At 39.0% G+C, this 14,647-nt stretch overlaps 1 protein-coding gene across 4 annotated transcripts in view; it reads right to left on the bottom strand.

Moving 5' to 3' along the window:
- LOC133208652 (cadherin-12) overlaps positions 1 to 14,647 on the bottom strand; it is a 519,486-nt gene that overhangs the window by 145,644 nt on the left and 359,195 nt on the right. The window lies entirely within an intron of this gene.

Here is a 14,647-nt window from a genome sequence, read left to right as displayed (position 1 = left end):
GGAGCCTGGAAAACCTAGTAAGTTTTGAAGAAGAAAATAAAAACACTCTGGAAAAATAACTGCACTTCCTCTTCTAAATTTAGAAAGGCTATGGTCTAGGTCTTAATAAAAAAGAAAGTAAAAAATGTGATAAAAATATATCTGTTTCAAGTAAGTGTTTTAACTCTGCCATCAGAAAGGATTAAAAATGAGGGAAGAACTATTTGTCTATGATCCTTCAAAAAGTGTTTATAAATTTGGATCAGGACTTTTTAAAGGTTTTTTTAATCTTTTTATTATTTTTTTTAATCGATGGATACAACTTCCCACTTACATTATCATTTGTATTCTATGGATTTTACTCTGGCAAAGAAACTTTCAGACAGGACTCTACCACACTACAGAACTGCACTCAGTATTAATATATTTGGTATGTATTTCTATTAGCAGCTTTTTTTATTTAACAGTTCACATGACTTTCTGTGCTTCTCTCCTCAGTGTATTCAATGGTATATCACATCAGGTTCATTCATTATTCAGTTCCAAGAATTCCAAACTCCTGTGTCTCTCAATCCACTATTGCACGGTTCATGCCTAGGTTTTTATGGCAAAATCACAGCAACCATGAAACACACATACACACACACACAAATGATAAAAAAAAAGCAAGCAAAGAATTCAGAGGATCCTTTTGAAATACCCAGAAATAGATAGGAGCTGGAAATAACATTAAAAAGCGGGATAGCCTGCACTGCTTCACAACCCCTAAAAGCATGCTGTATTCAGTTTAACTACTATACCATTGCGCTTTGCTGAGGAGGCTCTGTACATTACAGTTCTCCCAGCAGAGCTCTGCCTCTGGCCATGTCTGTCAGTCAGGGAGCTTTTAAAATGTTATACAGCACCAAAAGTAATGCAAAGAGATTGAAGGACTTCAGTGAAAGGAGAACAAGTCCCCTTTGGCTGGAAGGTTAGTAATAAAGTGCAAAATGCAGAGCACTTTAACTCCTTCTCTGTCAGCCTCCTGGACTACCTTCCAGAATGCACGCTGCATAGTCAGGAAAGAGCACTACTAGTGCTTGCTTCATTCCCTATAGCTTCAAAAAGCTGATGAATGGGAGGGTCAGAGAATAATGGGAGGCTAATACATGTTGCAGTACAGGGTTGCAGCACAGATGCCCTCATCAGCTACAAAAAGGTTCACTGTGAAGAATTTTCTAATTTAAAGCTCAGCAGTTAGAAGGCTGGTAATTGAGAACCCAGCACTTCGGGATGCAAGAGAACCACTCCAGCTTGCTGCTGTGTAACACCAATGCAGCAGGAAACTGAGGCAAAGGGTCTCCCCTGCCGTGTCTCCTTCCCCAGTATTTTATTGCTGGCTTTGGAGGTAGCCTGGTGTCTGACAGAATATGTTTAATAGCACAGCTGGAACTTGTACAGCAATCCCAAGGATAAGACTGATACTTCTTTTAGTCTGTTTATTGTTTTGCTTTTTTTTTTTTTTTTTTTTTTTAAGCTAATTGTTAGTCTTCCAGCCAAGATGCCTAAACCTGTCCTGGTGCTTTTATACGGTCACAGGCTCATTAAACACTTAAATCTAGCACCCTTATACACTCTGCCCAGAAAACTGATATGAAGGCTAGGACACTGAGATTTAGAAATCCAATCAGAACAATTAGCCATAAGGGAGGTACTGTCTTTTCTTTTTTTTTTTTTTATTTTTTTATTTTAAGGAATTATTTCCTCTGATGCTTATGAAGGATACAGAGTTTCTATATATATTAGTCCACATATGTTCCAGTAGGTGACTAATAAGTGGAACTTATTATTTCAACTTCAAATAAACTTGAGACACTGGCACAGAGAAGCTGAGGCTGCCCTACCCATGGCAGTATTCAAGGCCAGACTGGATGGGACTTTGAGCAATCTGGTCTATTAGAAGGTGTCCCTGCACATGGCAGGGGGGCTGGAACTAAGTGATCCTTAAGGTCCCTTCCAACCTCAACCATTCTACGATTCTATTATCTAGTAAGAGAGTTGTGCACCATCAATGCATCTCTGTCTCATAAAATATGAAAGTACAGAAGGACAGATTTTTCTTAGATCTTGCTTTTTTTTCAAGATTAACTGCTGCTAATCACCTCTTCAGACTATCTTCTATAGATTTAGATACCACTATACATGATTTAATTGACCCATGAGGAGAAGTATAGAGGGAGTGCCTGTATGAATTTACCCCCAAACATTCTTTTACTGGAATTACGTTTATTCATTTACCAACTTCAAAAGGTGAAATGACCAGCAGCAAGCATGGACAATCTGTTAAAACACAATAATTAAGAAATCTTGATCCTATATACTCTGTCTGTGAAACTGCAGGCTTAGAAACTCATGAAATGCAAATGATGAATTAAATATCGCTACTATTTATTGAGAATAACAAAGTACAGTATAAATGGTCCTCCTGCAATACTTTTGATACTGACCTGGATTATACTGCCATTAACCTAAACAGCCCAAACAAAGGAATATTTTTGATATAGCAAAAGTGATGTGTGCCAGTAATGATTCAATAACCCTGAATGAAAGAGACCCATCACACTGGAGACACAAATCACTTTAGCAAGCCAGGCACAACATGGCATGGACAATCCCTCTGGTCAGTTGGGGTCAGCTGTCCCAGCTGTGTCTCCTCCCAGTTTCTTGTTTACCCCCAGCCTACTCACTGGTGGGTGGTGTGAGAAGCAGAAAAGGTCTTGACTCTGTGTAAGCACTGCTCAGCAATACCTAAAAAACATCCCTGTGCTATCAACACTGCTTCCATCACACTTCCAAAACAAAGCACTGTACCAGCTACTATGAAGAAAATTAACTCTATCCCAGCCCAAACCAGTGCAGATCTGTATGAAGTGTCTACCTGGATCAGACAACAGGTGCACTACTGTCACATGCAGACAAGCAAGAAATGCTAAGCTCCATGAAGCACCCAAAACTGTCTTCATTGAATGGAGGCAAATTGCTTACTGACAAAGTATCCATTATGCAACGAAGGCAGGATCATTTCTGTGGCCACCTTAATCATAAATCTATGAGCACAGAGAATGCTTTTGCTTATGTGAAACAACAGCTAATGTAGAGCAGCCATCTTACTACCCATAAAGAGTTTTGAAAAAATTTGGCAGTACTGTAAAAATGGTTGATCCATACCAGATGGAAAGCCAGCTGAGATCTGTAACTGTGGATATGCTCTAACAGGTGACCATCTAACCTCACTTCTCTGAAATATCCTGAAATAAGAAAACACAACAACAGAAAAAATGTCTATGCTGTCAGTACCTACTAAAATTAACTGCTAATGTATTTGAGATTATATATCTTGTGGTTAAAGGAAGAGTAAAAAGATACGGAAAACCTCAGTTCATGTCTCACCTTGATATGTTTTTTTAATCTGACCTTTGATCAGCAAATCAGGCTAATATTCTCAAAGGTATTTAGTTAGAGAATTCCTGTTTGGTTAGAGTCCTGATGTCCATATTTCTCATGAATTTGATTTTCTTGAGCTTCACAACCTATCTACACACTTTGGAAATAACCTTTCTTTCCATCTTTCTTCCACCTTGTCTTTTTTAGTTAGGGTAGGAACTACTTGGTAACCCAAGTAACCCATGAAAATGGGGGTTAGGAGGGAATCTACAAGTAAACAGATTAGAAACCTCCAACTACCACGGAGAACAATTCTCAGTCCCTCCACTGTACAAACTGGAAGAGTTTCAGCAGAGTGATTGAGTGGGTCCCACCTCTGATGCCACCAACTTCATTTGGCAAGCATAACATGTGGAATCCATGCCAGGTAATTCTCATGGGATGAAAAAATGTTTCTAAACTCAGAGACAACACCTGACTTACTGGAGTCTTTAACAGGATACAAACCACTTACTTGTTTATCCCCCCTCTTTGTGTGAGCCACAGTAAGCCTTAGAAACCATCCTTGCTTATGCTCAGCCAGAAACTAAGCACCACACAGCCACTCACTGACTCTAACTCCTCAGCAGGATGGAGGATGGAAGAGAACAGGAAGGGTAGAAATGGGAAAATTCGTGGGTTAACATAGTAACAGTTTAATAATTGAAATAAAAGATAATAATAATTATTATTATTAATAATAATGATATGTAATGAAAAGGAAAATTACAAAGAGAGAGAAATAAACCCCAAGAAAGACAAGTGATGCAAATTAAAACAGTTGCTCACCACCAAATATTGTCCAGCCAGTCTCGAGCAGTGTCCCCATGGCCAACCTTCCCCCCAGTTTATTGTTGACCGTGACATTATATGGTATGGTTTATCCCTTTGGTCATTTGGAGTCAGCTTTCCAGGATGTGTCCCCTTCCAGCTTCCTTCCCACAGCCTATTTGGTAGCAGGGTTGTACAAGAATCAGAAAAGGACTTGACTCTATGCAAGCACTGCTCAGCAATAACTGAAGCATCCCTGTTTTAAGCACAAATCCAAAACATACCCCATACTAGTTGCTATGAAGAAAATTGAGTCTATCCCACCCAACACCAGTGCAGAAACCTATAATGGCTAAATATATAGATTGGTCCCTCATGAATTTGAATGCCTGAAACTCTGTACTTCATTGGTGTTTATATGAGGAGAAACAGAAACACAATACCATATGTCAACCTCAAATATTCTGTAGTTTAATGATCAGACTAACCTGATAAAATGTGAGAAATATGGATAGAAAACACAAAAATGGAAGATGAACCTTGGTATTTCTGGAAGATACATGTCATCATCTGGACAACTGTACTGACCGAACTACTGGACAACAAGCAGATGATGACCTTTCTTTTGTAATAAGGTGACTTTAGCTTTGTAATTCTATTACAAAAAAAAACCCCAAATCCTAGCATTTCATGTCAAATATTTAGCTTGATATAAATTAATTAATTACACAACTTGGCATGAAAAATATGAGTTTAATTAAGGCTATGATTTGGGGATTTGACTATCAAAGTTACTCCCTCTCTCTTAAATGGTTATTTGCAGAGCTGTATTTTCTATCCTGAGTTCAGTTTCAATGTCAGTTATGTCTACAAATATCAGGAGTGATACTAACATGAATCTGGAATACTCTATTCTGTCTTCACTGGCATAAAACCAAAGTGAGAAGAGAATGATGTCCCTGATGTTTGAGTACGACTTCCCTTGTAGCACATTCATAGGAAGGCTGCCACAAAGCTATACTAAAGCACCAAAACCATGTGATATATTATACCAGTACCCAATAAACCTATTTATGAAGTACCTAACATTGGAGAGAAGTCTAATTATATTTGGCAATTCTAAGTACTACAATAATAAAGGTATTATAGCTCCACAGACATGTTTAACAATTGGCTTTCCAGCATATAAAAAAGTGATTGCTTAAGAGAGTTTGGTAACCTAACAAAATCAAAAGATACATACTTAAAAAAAAAAAAAAAAAACAAGCAAGCTAGAGAATGCTGAGGGTTGTAAAAAAAAAGTAATGAAAAAAAGCAATATAAAAATATTCGGTGTGAGCACAGAACAATAAACTCCTATATGCAGCTATTTATACATATTGTGTCAGCTTTGTCATCACTAGCAATACTTACATGTGATTATATGAAATTTAAATATATGACACTCCAGCCATCATTCTCTACATGGCAAATTATCATTCCTGACTTACAAACATGCAAAAAGATATTAGGCAAGTCAGTCTTAAAAAAAAAGAAAAAAAAAGACTCAAACTTTCATTATAAGTTGTGTCCCTCAGGGATCAGTGTTGGGACCGGTCTTGTTTAACATCTTCATCACTGACATGGACAGTGGGATTGAATGCACCGTCAGCAAGTTTGCCGATGACACCAAGCTGTGTGGATTGGTTGATACGCTGGAGGGAAGGAATGCCATCCAGAGAGACCTTGACAGGCTTGTGAGGTGGGCTGATGCCAACCTTATGGAGTTTAACCATGTCAAATGCAAGGTCCTACACCTGGGTTGGAGCAATCCCAGGCACAGCTACAGGTTGGGCAGAGAAGAGATTCAGAGCAGCCCTATGAAGAAGGACTTGGGGCTGTTGGTTGATGAGAAAATAAACATAAGCCGGCAGTGTGCGCTTGCAGCCCAGAAAGCCAACCATATCCTGGGCTGCACCAAAAGGAGCGTGACCAGCAGGTCGAAGGAGGTGATCCTGCCCCTCTACTCGGCTCTCGTGAGACCTCACTTGGAGTATTGTGTGCAGTTCTGGTGTCTTCAGCATAAAAAGGACATGGAACTGTTGGAACAAGTCCAGAGGAGGGCCACAAGGATGATCATGGGACTGGAGCACCTCCCGTATGAAGACAGGCTGAGAAAGTCAGGGTTGTTTAGCCTGGAGAAGAGAAGGCTGCATGGAGACCTCATAGCAGCCTTCCAGTATCTGAAGGGGGCCTATAAGGATGCTGGGGAGGGACTCTTCATTAGGGACTGTAGTGATAGGACAAGGGGTAATGGGTTAAAACTTAAACAGGGAAAGTTCAGGTTAAATACAAGGAAGAAGTTCTTTCCTGTAAGGTTGGTGAGGCACTGGAAATGGCTGCGCAAGGAAGTTGTGAATGCTCCATCCCTGGCGGTGTTCAAGGCCAGGTTGGACAGAGCCTTGGGTGTCATGGTTTAGTGTGAGGTGTCCCTGCCCACGGCAGGGGGGTTGGGACTAGGTGATCTTAAGGTCCTTTCCAACCCTAGCTAGTATATGATTCTATGAATCTGTAATGAAAATATGTAAGTCGATGCACAAGGCTCCATGGTTCATTGAAATCTTGAAAGTTAACTCAGGTAAAATTCTCATTACAGGTTAAAAGTTAATGTTTGTTTTGGTGAGGCAAGTAGTAATCTATAAGTACATAATGCAGCTCCACAGTTTAATCACCAGTTAAAGTTTAGGAACAGAATGCCTCAGAATGGCACAAATTTTTCTTTACTGTAGGAAGATGATCAGATGATGAAGTCATGTCATCAATTTTATTTTTATTGTATCTTGTCATGTTATGTTGTTCTGTTCTCAGAAGAGTACTAAGGTGAATATATGACTACTTTGTGAATGATCTAGAATCTTAAATTTTGATAAATTACAAACATTTTCATTTCTGGTAGGAATCTGTCAATGTCAGTGCAAAAGCATGGACAATCAGGAAAGCATCCTTCATTCTGCTGCCCTTCAATGTTCTTTTGAATGCGTACATGAGATGGGGGAAAGGAGAGAAAGGCAAACAAACCAAAGTATTTCAACAGATTAGGGACATACTTAAGGGAAGAATTGACAAATCTCAGGTTGCAATACAAAAATATTTATAATTTTTTAAGTAACATGGGATACTGGAATGAATGTTAGCACATTTTAATACAACTTTGTTTTTCCCTGGGAGTATTCATCTTTTTCCCTACTTGTCAAGAATGATAACAATGACTTCAGATGGCAAACATACTTTAGTTAAGATTATTAAAATACTTCCTGCTATTGGTTAGACCTTGATTATAATAAATTTGAAAGAATTCATTATAGTTTGTTGACTACATAAATATGTTAAATTACAAAACTAACTCAAGGATATGCATTTAAAGATGAGTCCTTGCAGGAATTTGTTTGCATGTTGTGTATATGATGACACAGTTACTGCCTAATGCAAACTTGGCGTATAATCTTAAGACAATTAAAATAAAAAATATGGGTCTCCTATTGCTAGTCATTGCAATTTAGATAAAATAGATTTAAACATCTCTATCTTCCTTATCATAGTGTTAAGAAATATTTAATATTCCTTTTCATAATAGATTATGGAAAACCATAGCTCAGTTTATAATTTCAGCACACTTCTTACAACTTTGGTTTTCTGAAAGGTCAATGGAATCGTGCTAACAGTACTGCATTATGTAATTTCAGAGGATGGTACTCTCCTCAGGAAAAAATGACAGGCAGCAGTTTTTCCCTGCAAGGTTCAAGCCATTAACCATGTGAACAGGTAGTTCCAGAGACAAAAATCCTTCATGGGTTTTAAGACATCAGAAATAATAACTCAAGATAATAACTATTTCCATCCTTTAAACCAGTTTTTTTTTTTTTGGTTCGGCCTGTCATTAGAGCATGAGAATATAAGGTCATCACAGCAGCTGAGGCACACTCTAGTTAAACTGACAACAGCTATTTTAACTTGAGAGGACAGCCATCTGTAAATAACTTCACATAAAGTAATCTCCATTTATGTTTTTTGTTGTTCAGAACCATATGTGTTTCATGAAAACTGACATATCAGAACTGTATGTGAATAGCTAATCTTTCCTCAAGAAAACTTTCACTCGGGTAAAACCTTCCACTCTCCATCCATGTGTGTTCGCAGCCCAAGCCAGCAATTAAACGCAGAGCTGTTAAAAGCAACAAGGCATTTTGTGTACAGCCTCTAAAAAAGATAAAACAACATTCTTGTCTGACTTTCATCTTTATAAATCCTCACGTCTCTTGTGCGTGATTGTTCATTTCCCAAATTCAAGACTAACAAATTGGTCAATTTTGTAAGAGATGCCTGCTGTAAATTTCAGCAATTATGGCCCAATGCAGACAATAGATGAAGTGCACAGGAGGAAATAGAGGGCTCATTTTGGTAACACTTACTACTGCAGCCTTATCTAAATTGTTCGGAGAAATAAATGCAAAAGTTATTAATTAAAATAATATTCCTTTCAGATTTTTTTCTTACTATTCTAGATGTTAAATTAAAAAGACAAAAAATAATATATCAGAAGGGAGACAGGTCCGATCATCTATGTAACACATACTCAGCAACATAAATTCTTGGAGAGTTCCTCTTACTGACCCCTCTCTTTCCCATAAGGTACAAAACCGGGCCTCTACTAACTGCTGTGAATATATTTTCTAATTTCTGCCACAAAAGTGCCTGTTTTGATTAAATAAATTAAACGCAATATTCTTTTGTTTCTGTTTTGTTGTTCAGATATATGATCCGTCTCCCAACATTACAAAAATCTAGGAAACAGACAAAATGGGAAATGCAAAAGCTTGTTTACTATTTCAAAACCTTTTTAAAGAGAAAACCAAAACACTAAAATGTCCAAAAAGAGATAAAAGCCATTTTCAGGTAGCACTGATTTAACTTAGAATAGAAACCATACAGTCTTATTATGCGTTTCCCCTAACACCTTGCTTTGAATTATTTTAATAGTCAAATAAACCAGTCAAATTAAAATAAAGTACATATTTTCAAAATCTATTACACCAAATGTCCTTAGCCTTCACCAAGGTAGTGGCTTGTTTTTGTGTTTGTTTTTTTTTTTTTTGTGTGTTTGCAATTTAAGATAAGTTTTCAGCTTATTTTTGTTGGAGCTCCATCCATGCAGTAAAAATTCATCTGCATAGTGGGTAGATGGTTTATGATTTTTATAACTTAGCTCAAGACATGTAATAAGCAGCTTGTTCATTACTTTTTTTTATAATAAGCATAAATTTGTCTAGTTATTGCACTTAGCAAAACTGTGGTTTAGATAGGAAATCAATAAAACATTTTTAAGTGAATCAAAGTGCCAAAATCGTCCCTTATGAAACTGCACCTCATCTAAACTCACAAAGAGCAGCATTATGGAGAGAAGATAATGACATACCTGCAGTATTATAGATTGAAGTCAATCAATCAGATACATTGTAATTGCTAAAGGCACAGTCCTATTGTACTAAAAAAATACCTTTGCCTCAAGGTAGAAAGATTGACACATTTAGTATGGAGCAACCTAAATCAAATATGTCCCTAAAAATGAGTGAATTAACCTTACTAGAGGACACAGCCTAAAGAGATACACACATTTTTCCCACATAGAATGGAGTACTGAGCTAAATACTAAGCTAAAAGGAAGGCTAACAATCTGCACTGAAAAACTACAGAGGGAGCTACTGTTTCGGTGGAAATAACATATATTTCCCTGAATGTAACTTCTGACATCTGGTCAAGTGTGACCCATTGTGCAGTTCCACTCATTACAGAATCAGAGAAACACGGAATGGTTGAGGCTGGGAGGAACTCTATCTACTACACCCCTCCAGCTCAGTCAGCGGTTGCCTACAGCAGGTTGCCCAGGACCATGTCCAGTCATATTTTGAATTTCTCCACAGAGAGAGACTCCACAGCATTTCAGGGCAACCTGTTCCAGTGGCCTGGCCATTCTGCAAGTTTTTGATCTACCTCACTGTCTGCTTATCTCATCAGTACCTCACCAGCTTCTCTATGAGGATGTTTGCCAGCTAGTGTGAAAAGCCATTTTAAAGTCAAGGTAAATGACATCAACTGTTCTTCCCTCATCTACCAAGCTAGTCACCTCATTATAGAAGGCTACCAGCTTGGTGAAGTATGATTTCTCCTTTGCAAATCCAGTGGCTGACTACTTTCAGCCACTTTGTTGTCTTCTATGTGTTTGGAAATGGTTTCAAGAGCATTCTAACTTTCACACGGACGTCAGTGACTCTGGCTGGACTGTAGTTACCCAGATCTTCCTTGCCATTCTTGAAGATACAAGGTCACATTTGCTGCCTCCCAGCCCTTGGGAAACTCTCCTGATTATTATGACCTTTAAAAAATATCTGAAAGTGGCCTTGCAATAACATCAGCCATCTCCCACAACATTCATAGATGCAACCCACCAGGCCCTGTGGACTTGTGTTCATCCGGATTGTTAAAGTGCTCCCAACCTGGTCCTCTTCCATGGCAGGAAAATCTTTCTTGCTCTATTTATTAGCAGCAAGTAGTTCCTGGTTTTCTGGATTTGCAAAGCCTCACCCATGAGCATTATGACAAAGTCTTTTAATGAAGACGGTTCTTATTCAAACCACACCAGCATATGAGCCTAAATAAACTCTCTTTTGATAAACCATCTCCAAGGAAAGGAGTCTGAAAATCGCAAGGAATTTTAGGATGGTTATAGCTCAAGTTTCAAATAATTTCCCAATTTCTTCTTAACAAAAGCATTAGGCTCTCTTTATTATTACTAATAATTGCATTTGTTAAAATGGGAGCCCAAAATGTAATTGAATGTTCTATGATTCTAAATAAAGTAGTCTGATTTTTCAGAGCCACCATAGACTTCAAGTGCCTGGTGAAATCCTTAGAATGCTTTGAAGGAACAAGGTACTTTCTCTGTTCTATAGACTTATATATTAATAGCAATAAACATGCAGATACTTAATAGATATTAAGTGCACTAAATAAATCCTATTTGGAAGATAGCATTTTAATGTAGTGAACAAAAAGATTAGCTCACCTATGTTATCTAATTTTTTTTTTTTTTTTTCATATTAAGCTCTGAATTTTAAAGCTTTTGGGCCATACTTTATTATAAACATAATAAACATTGGAGACAGATTTTTTATCTGGATAATCTTCATATGTAAGTAAAAAAACTTGAGTTTGCACAGTGAGCTTTATAAAACATATCTGTAAGTTAATTCATTTATGTCTCTAATGTTCTTTTAAAATATTCTCCCCTTCTTACCTTTCCCTAACAGAAACAGTAAAATTATTTCTCATAATTTTATGACAGATTATTCAGAAATATAAAGGGAAAAATTCATTCATCATAAAATCAAATATTTGCTTTGCTAGGTGTTAGTAAGGTTTTAACAGCAATTGGTTATATGAAAGACAGTAAAAGCTTATCACTTAGAGAAATTCCAACTGAACTGCTTTTATGACTGCCTCACTTCAGCTAAAATTTTCTCTGATGTTAGAGCTTTTGAAATTCCTGGGAGGATTTTATCCCCAGGAAGAGTCTTATTTTCCATTTCAAAAAGAACTAAAACAATTCACTGTTTTTACTGCTTTTGATATACGTACAAATTTTTTATGGTTTGTGGCATTAAAGAACATTAAAACCCAAACCTTGCAACTTAGAAATTGAATAAAGTTTTACTTTTGAGATGATGTCAACCATTATTGGATTTACTTCTACTTTGGTTCTGGCAGACAAAACATGATGCAGAAAACTCCTGTGATCAACAGGAATTTTTCATTGGTCCACCACTTGGAACCCTGCACACCTCAGCATCTGCTAAACCATCAGATGCGTTTCTACCCATTTACCTGCTAGCTTCATTCAAACACAGAGACAGACAGGAATTGTCATGAAGGTCACCTACTTGAGAGCCCAAACATATTTTGCACCTGGGCCAGGCCAATGCCAAGCACATCTACAGGCTGGAAAGATACTGGGTTGAGAGCAGCCCTGAGCAGAAGGACTTGGGGGTGTTGGTTGACAAGAAGCTCAACATGAGCTGGCAGGGTGCACTTATAGCCCAGAAAGCCAACTGGATGCTGGGCTGCACCAAAAGAAGTGTAATCAGTAGGTCAAGGGAAGAGATTCTCCTCCTTTACTCTGGTCTCATAAGACCCCGCCTGGAGTACTGTGTGCCATTCTGGGGTCACCAACATAGGAAAGATGCGGACCTTTTGAAACAAGTCCAGAGGAGGGCCATGAAGATGATCAGAGGACTGGAGCACCTCTACTAGGAAGACAGGATGAGACACCTGGGTTGTTCAGCCTGAAGAAGGCTCAGGGGAGACCTTATATCAGTCTAAGAAGGCCTACAAGAAAGCTGGAAAGGAACTTTTAACAAGGGCATAGAGGGATAGGACAAAGCAGAGAAGTTGTGGCTGCCCCATCCCTGGAACTGTTCAAGGCCAGAATGGAAGAGGTTTTGAGCAACCCAGTCTAGTGTAAGGTGCCCCTGCCCATGGCAGTTGTGGTGGAAGTAGAATTGTAGAATCGTAGAATCACAGAATCATAGAATAGTTAGGGGTGGAAAGGACCTTAAGATCATCTAGTTCCAACGCCCCTGACACAGGCAGGGACACCTCACACTAAACCATGACACCCAAGGCTCTGTCCAACCTGGCCTTGAACACCGCCAGGGATGGAGCATTCACAGCTACCTTGCGCAGCCATTTCCAGTGCCTCACCAACCTTACAGGAAAGAACTTCTTTGTTATATTTATCCCAAACTTCCGCTGTTTAAGTCTGAACCCGTTACCCCTTGTCCTATCACTACAGTCCCTAATGAAGAGTCCACCACCAGCATTCTTGTAGGCCCCCTTCAGATACTGGAAGGCTGCTATGAGGTCTCCATGCAGCCTTCTTTTCTCCAGGATGAACAGCCCCAGCTTTTTCAGCCTGTCTTCATACAAGAGGTGCCCCGGTCTCCTGATCATTCTCATGGCCCTCCTCTGGACTTGTTCTATGTCCTTTTTATGCTGAAGACACCAGAACTGCACACAATACTCCAAGTGAGGTCTCACGAGAGCAGAGTAGAGGGGCAGGATCACCTCCTTCGACCTGCTGGTCACGCTCCTTTTGATGCAGCCCAGGATACGGTTGGCTTTCTGGGCTACAAGCGCACACTGCCGGCTCATGTTAATTTTCTCATCAACCAACAGCCCCAAGTCCTTCTTCATAGGGCTGCTCTGAATCTCTTCTCTGCCCAACCTGTAGCTGTGCCTGGGATTGCTCCGACCCACGTGTAGGGCCCTGCACTTGGCATAAGCAGATGACCTATAAAGTCCCTTCCAACCCAAATCATTCTATGATTCAATAATATTGGGGAAGAGAGCTATACCTGTGCCATGGTTTAATTCCAGCTGGTAACCAAGCGGTCACTTGCTCACTCCTCTCATTCCTCCCCCCTGCTCCTGGGGGGATGCGGAGGAGAATTGAAAGAATATAACTCCCATGGGTTGAGAGAAGAACAGTCCATTAACTAAGGTATAACACAAAACCACTACTGCTACCACCAGTAATAATGTTAAGAGAAATAACAAGAGGTGAGAATATAAAACTAGAAATAGAAGGGGGAAAAAATGCCCAACAACAAACACAAGTGATGCACAATGCAATTGCTCACCAGTCAGCAACTGATACCCAGCTTGGCTTGAGCAGTGATCCAGACCTTCCAAGTGACTACCCCCAGTTAATATGCTGGGCATGATGTACTGTGGTATGGAATACACCTTCGGCTAGTTTGGGTCAGGTGTCCTGTCTCTGCTTCCTCCTGGATTCTTGTGCCCCTCCTCCCCATCAGAGCATGAGAGACTAAAAAGTCCTTGATCAGGGTAAGCAACTTACTTAGCAACAATTAAAACATCAGTGTGTTATCAGCATTGTTCTTGGGCTAAAGCTGAAACACAGCACTGCACCATCTAGTAGGGAAGAACTAAAAATAACTGCTCGAGCTGAACCCAGGACAGCCTGTAGTTTTCTTCTCTGCTTTGTCAAATGTTTGGAAAGTTCCTCAGAATGACTGAAATATCTTATGTTTGTGTATGAATATTTATCATGATGTCTCTGCTATACTTGTTTGTGTAATGATGGAAAGCTCGGAAAGAAATCTATTGTCACCAAAAGAAACAAAAAGAGGAAACAAGGTTCTAAGATTCAGTTTACCATTAGCAGAGAATTAGCAATTAAAGCTCTAGGATACATACCACAAAGTAGAAAAAGTTTTATGCCTTCTGAAGGCCCTTCCCAGCTCAGTAATAAGGTTCTAGTTCTCTCTTACCTGTGTTAGCCATCATTATGGTATTCAAGCAGAAAGAATTATTGTGATTA

The sequence above is a fragment of the Neopsephotus bourkii genome, unplaced genomic scaffold, assembly GCF_033783945.1.
Source record: "Neopsephotus bourkii isolate Nb327-2 ecotype Australia unplaced genomic scaffold, CSIRO-AGI_Nbou_v1 NB_272, whole genome shotgun sequence".
Lineage (NCBI taxonomy): Eukaryota > Metazoa > Chordata > Aves > Psittaciformes > Psittacidae > Neopsephotus > Neopsephotus bourkii.
This window is presented reverse-complemented; position numbering and strand designations above follow the sequence as displayed.